Raw genomic sequence first — 6,901 nt, 5'->3', positions numbered from 1 at the left:
TGAAGCAAGCCAACTAGAGTGTGTCCAAGCTCTGTCAAGCTGTTCGACACCAGTAAGGAACTGAGTGCATTCCCCACACAGGGCCAGCAGTATGCCTGCCCATGTATGGGGACTGTGGGGTAATTCCCATTCCTGGCTGATGAAGAAGATGTGCTCACAGATACTAGTGTTTACACCAGGTCTTACTGGGGACCAGTTTCCCATTTCCATCCTACAGGTGACCCTGTAGACAGCCACCATCATTAGTCAAGGCACCACTCACCTTTGGCAGACGAAGCCAGCTTTGGGCTCTAAAGCAGTCTAAAGGTACACAACCATTTGGCAGATACCTATGAAATGTAAACATGCTTTATCCTGTCCAAAAAAAATTATACAAAGAGCTTGCTTTGGTGAGGCACCAAGGACCAAATAGCAGGCTTTTTACTCAAAGTTTCCTTATAATCCAATCATTTACGATCACATGTGAAGATTTTTCTCCTTCTCTAAGCTTAAAATAGGAAGCAGGATTCAATCTGACCACACTGCAGATCGATCAACATCATGAACAGTGGATTTCCTTAACTACTGGGTTGAAGGGAAAGTGAATTTGTGCAGGGACACACGTACCTTGAGATATATGAGCCAAGCAGCTTAAAATGTTGGTTTGCCCTGACCTGACAAGGCTTGCCATGTCTGGCAACGCATAATCTCTTCTAATATACTACAAGGATGGTAATGGCTTTTTGAAAATGCTTCTAAACTGCAGTTTATGTTGAAGGCTGACACCTCAATAGAAACTATACCATCTCTTCGGGAAGCCTGTTAAGAGCAGATATTAGTAAGGGTTTGTGTTGATTCAGGAGCAAAACGGATAAGGAAAGATTCTGAATCAACTTGTTGGAGTTTTGTGCAGAAGCTTAAATTTAAAGCAGGCACTGCCAATAGAGATTCCCATTTCCTTTGCTAAAGTCATGAGGTGTTGTCCTGCCCATCAGTGTGTTTTCCTCAGTGTGCTTCTCTTACTCATCATCAGCAGAATTTCAAGTTGTTCATGTAAGGCTCCAGTAAGCTTCCGTGCAAACACTCTTGAGAATAGGATCCAAATGGGATGAAATTACATGTAATTTAATTATGTTCAGTTCTATTTGAAATCCTTCAGTGTCAAAATCAAAAGAATACAGCATTGCTTTTCATCATGCCAGAGTTCACACTGGAGTGATGTGAGCACAGGAAAACGAGGCAATGTGAGAAAGTACATGTGTGGGGTAAACAGTCACATTTGCTTTAGAGAATCTAAATCTGAGACTGGAATGGTTTAGTGAACTAAAAATAAATTACAAGAACCTGACCCCCTCTGTCATCAATGTGAAGCCAACCTTTGCTTCTTGTTACTTAGCCATGGCTTATATGAAAAAGCTGGTGATCAAGAGATGTGTATGAAAAACTCAACACCACACGTGGCATCGGTCAGCAGGGCTGTGGCTGCAGCAGCGCTGGCATTAGAGATTAACATTTGTCTACAGGCCAGGCAGTGAATCTCTGCTGCCAAGTGCTCTGTACATTTACACCATAACATTCAGCTTACAATGGTGGCTGTAAGGCCATCCGTATCATAGAACCATAGAATCACAGAAGGGTTTGGGTTGGAAGGGACCTTAAAGCTCATCCAGTTCCAACCCCTGCCATGGCCAGGGACACCTTCCACTAGAGCAGCTTGCTCCAAGCCCCTGTGTGCAACCTGGCCTTGAACACTGCCAGGGATGGGGCAGCCACAGCTTCTCTGGGCACCCTGTGCCAGCGCCTCAGCACCCTCACAGGGAAGAGCTTCTGCCTAATGTCTAATCTTAATCTCCCCTCTGTTAGTTCAAAACCACATGACTGGAGACTGTTTTGACTGATTCTTCATCTGCAGTCTATTAAAAAACACACAAGGGAATTAACTTTGGCTGTAGGATGAGGAGAGGTAGTTTCACTGAAATTGCACCACCTTAAGATCCACACTGAATCAGGCTTCAAATTCTGCATTAAAGGTCCTGTAGTCATTGTGTTCCCAACCTGCTTTACCTAGAAAGCCTTGTGGTCTCACTCATGTCATGCATTAAGTGCTTCAGATGATGTAGTGAGAGGCTCAGGCCAGTACTTGCCCTCCACATCACCACCAATGCTTCCTAATCCATGCATGGTCTAATTCAGGGTTGGACGATGCTTAGTGTGTCCCTTGGGTTCTGGAATAGAGTTTGTCCTTCCTAGACTTGGGTCTAGAGCACCACCCAACTTCCCAAACTGTTCTGTGAAATTCCTCAAAACTGGGATTGGAGGAAGCCTGTGGGAACTTGTCCAGCTCTACTTCCATTATCCTGAGTTACATCAGAACTGCATTCAGAAAACAGGTTCCTTTCTCATTCTGAATTGGATCTCCGAGCTTCAGAAGTTCTACAAAGGAGAAGGTTGGATTTGTCTTCAGACTTCTCTCAAGCTGCGAATTCAGACCTGCATTTTGCCCTCCACCACAGAACCAAAAGAAATACGTTTCAGACAATGAAGTAAGTTCTGTACCAGTCGCTGGCCAGCTGGTATTGTGAAGTGTTACAATTCATCAGCAAAACAGAGGAAGGAAGTGTTTTAAAGCAAGATTATATTATTTTCCTCAAGTTCTTATTATGAAATCTTCCTGAAGTGAACTTTCAAAACCTGAAAGCCCTTCCAAAGGGAATGAATGGAACAGGGCAAACCGGAGACTCACTGGGGAGCAGTTAAAAACAAGGGGAAAGTCCAGCATGCCAGAGAAAGAAAGGAAGAACCTATTAGCAAGTGTTCAGATTGGGAAGACAAAACGAAAGAAACCACAAGTAACAGAAAAGCATAAGTAGTCTGTAAAAGCATATGGTGTTTCTGTCCTCTTAATAATTATAGATTGGAAAGCACCCAGTGTCGTCCTTCCCACTGGAGGGAAACAAGCCTGAAAGCTGAGAAAGCAGATAAGGCAAGCAGTGATAGATTCACTGTACAGGAGACTGCAAGATGTAGCAAATCCCTGCCAAAAAAGTGCCTTGAGATGCTTCAGAAAAAAAAATGCTGAGAAAAATCTATTTTATTTTTACTCTCATTTAAAGAACAAAATACATCTGAAAACCATGAGAAGAAAAATGTGGCTTAAATGAAAATGACCCCTGCCCATTAAGTTCACTGCAGTCAAATAAAACACATCCTGTTTTTGTAACTTTCTTATACAAGGCAGATCCTGGACTGTATACACTCTTTCCAGACAAAGGTTTGACCTGCAGTTGAATTTAAATTAGAAGCAGGGGAGGTGATGGAAAATACAAGGTGCTGCTCCCACTTCAGTTAAGATAAAGGGTGAAATCTGCCTTTGGGGAAATGCAGAAAATGGAGTGAGTTCATTGCACTGTCTCTCAACTAAAATTAATTGTACAAAGAGTTTAGAAATCCTCTGCCAACATACCCACTGTATCAGTTAATTAAATGACACCTAAAATACACGCTGTGCCTTCCGTACAATCACGACAATCTGTCACACAAGCTGCAGCAGCCTTTTCTTGATAATTGTGTTCTGGAACATTGACATTGAGGTAGAAAAGCATAATCATGTTGTGTCCCGCCTCAGTCCCCCCAAGTCTTTCCATGGGAAGAAGGAATCGGTGGTGACCCCCCTTATTTGTGCATAAAGGAATCTTTTTTCTCCTTGCCTAGACTTTGTGGGAAAGCTGGGAAAAGCCTGGGGTGTGCCGAGTCTCCAGGAAAGCCATAGGTGAGTGGAGTCACAAGTGTATCTGACCCCCTCTTTGTGAGACTGCTTATCCAGAGATGGCTGAACTCACTTCTAAGCCTCTTTCATGCAAGAAGGCAGGTGAGAGGATCTCCTCACTTAGAGTGGGATTGATCTCACTTAACCTGTGTCTACAGTGGATGTACCTACATGTAAACTAGGTGTCTGGGCTCCAATTCTGGTTGCTGGAGGGCTAGTCAAAGGACTAGGGCATGATTCAGCTCATTATAAAACAGACATTTATAGCTGATGGGATTAATCACACCCTAAGCTCCACTGATCACCTCTTCATTGATTATACTGGGAAATGGTAAATACTTGCTCAGATTTAGATGTCTGGTTTATAAATGCCTAAGATCAGGTTCAATTTGCAGTCTGAGACACCTAACAACACATGTCTTCAAGATGCAAGTTAGGTGTCTAAGCTCCCTTTGCAGATAATGGTGATCTGATGAGTGGTCAATGAACTTTGAGTGCTCTCAAGCTTACCAACCGTAGGTGCCTCCTCTGACCATGATGGGAGCTATGCCAGCTAGCTCACATGTAAACACCTACGTGCAGACACCTAAATTTAGGTTTCTTAATCTGTGTGCCAAGTCTAACCTTGACATTAGGGAAATGAGTCTGCTTCCAGTCAACTTGGTAGAAACACAGGTTTAAAATCCAGGTTTGAATAACTTTGATGAACTAAAGGGAGAGAAGTAAATGGTATGGGAAATAGAGTCTGAAGTGTGTTGGGAACTGAATATAAACCAGTGTAAGAACCAAACAGGAATCTGCTCTGTATGTGCAGTATCTTGTCTTTAAATATATACATACCTCCTACTCAGCTGTTCAGATGCCAGAACAGGATCTGCCTTTGTAGAAACAGATCAGGATCATTAGTCCTCTTCATGATTATAAGCTGATTATCTATTTTTGAGTAGATAAAACACACTTTGTGATTGTTCATCCTTACTGACAAGAAAATGTTTACCTGGCAGATTGAAATCTGCTGCCTGGTTGATATTTTCAGTCATCTCAACATCAAAATCAGTGTTGATACGTCAACAATCTGAATGATTCATGGTATTTCTGTTGCAAATGCAAATCGGGGATTTATAGGTTTTAGCCTTTTCAGGTGATGATATTGTGTGCTCATGTAGGTCTAAATACTCAGCATTTGATGCAGTCTAAAAAGCATCGGGCGCACAGTCTATTTTTGCCAGAGATGGTCTGTGCAACTAAATATTTCAGTGCTAATTAAAGCACTCTCATACAATGACAGTGAGTGTTAGACAAATACCTTGTAATCAGGCAGCACTCCAGATCTGCTCCTGTGTTCACACTGGATAGTGCTGATAATTAGCCTCTTCCTAATCGTAATATCTGAGAAAACATAACTGGAAGGGACACTGAGATGGGCTCATGGCCTGCATTCTCCTACCCCCAGCTGGATCAGCTGTTCCTGAGGTTTCTAATTAAATATAACCTGGGTTTAAAATGCATTAAAATAATGTCTTGTTCTTTGCCGTTTCCTTTGCAGGGTTGGACATTGTTTTATTTCCTTTTGGGGGACAAGAATTGCTTGGATCAAAGAAATAGGTAAAAAAAAACAACACACTCTTTTTGGTTTATACAGAATCTTGGGGAGAATGCAGCTATAAATGACCTGTCCATGCAGAGAAAGGAGACTGGCTCTTTTGTCCCAGCTGTCATGTTTGAACATAACTGAAAGGGGAACAAGAGGCTTGAAGATATGGAGAGGAGAATTACTCTTTGTCAAAAGCCTGCTTCTTCCTTCAAAGAGTAGCAGAGTCTCCTAATGATAACAACAGGCTTCCAAAAGCCATAAACTGCTCCTGAGCAATATCCAGTCATGCAAGTCTAATAACAGGAACAGGCCCAAACACTTGAATACATGTCAGTCTTCTTTTACAAGCCAGTGGAAGCTGTAGGCGTACAGCTGAGCAGGATATAGTTCACAGCCTGACATTCCTCATACCTGAACCCCTTCCCATGGTGAATCTGCGTGAAGCTATAAAAAGGAAATGGGGATTCCTCAAGACAAATTCTAATCCCTGCTCTAGCAGATAGGAGCAGATGGGGGAAACAAACAGACAGCTCAGTGTGTTACAGGAGAACTCCCTCAGCGGAGGACAGATCCAGAGCTGATGTAGTGAAACGGGGCATCAAAACATCTCTAGTTTTATGTCCCTTGACCAATGAGGCTGTGAGCAGACAGATTTCATTTCAAAGCAGCATTGGAGTTTCTCTAATTTAGCTTGTGCATACCTAGTTTTAGTCCCTAAACCTGAAGATCTGGGCCAGTATTACTGCAAAGGTCTCTGCATTATGCTGTGTGTTTTCATTCCTCAAGTCTGCTTAAAAGCAAAGTTCAGAAAGGGAAAAAAACCAAACTAGAGGTGTTCTGGCTCACATCTGTAGTGACAGCAGTCCCCATTCCTGGGGGAACCAGGTCTCAGAGCAGGAAGAAGCAAGTCATGAGGGCAGCTGCCAAGGCAGGAGTGACAGCCATCCCCGAAGCCACTCTGCAGTTCTGGCTCGACTCTCACCCATGTTCACAGGTTGATTGTTCCAGCTCCTGTGCCAAAATGTCTTTACAGCAGCTTCATTCCACTCCTGTTACTGTCACTCCCAACAACCCTCTTTTCAGTATCTCTTCTCCTGTTTTCTTCCCATTTGTATTCTCATGATTAGTCTCACATCACCAAAATGCTACATAACCTACATGCTTGTGGTCAAATTGCAACCTTCACTTCTACATATACATTAAGCTGCTTTTTTCCAGCTCTGAGCTCTTTTGAAGCAAGGAGTACAGTGACTTGCGGGGAGAAACTTTGTAGTTTCTCAGCCTTAGGCACTTGTGTAATAAACATGATTAACCTTCCTAATGTCCCTGTAATTTCACTTCTATAGACTGATCCGGACCTAGACAACTGATTAATGTTGATGTACGCTGGGGAACAGTAGTTGGTCTACTGTCAAAAAGCTGTGCCATGATGTACTTAGGCTGTTCTGCTATTTTGGGAGCCAAGGTGCTGTCTGAATTCCATCTTACACTGCTCTGTGGCTCTGAGACAGCACAGCTGTTACCAGCACTGCATACCCAAAAGCTGAAGGCAAGTCTTGATG

Source organism: Pezoporus wallicus, unplaced genomic scaffold (assembly GCF_028554395.1).
Source record: "Pezoporus wallicus isolate ANWC-B61680 ecotype Strahan unplaced genomic scaffold, APGP_CSIRO_Pwel_v1 contig_6978, whole genome shotgun sequence".
Taxonomy (NCBI): Eukaryota; Metazoa; Chordata; class Aves; order Psittaciformes; family Psittacidae; genus Pezoporus; species Pezoporus wallicus.
The sequence above is the reverse complement of the archived record's forward strand: the minus strand, read 5'-3'. Positions refer to the sequence as shown.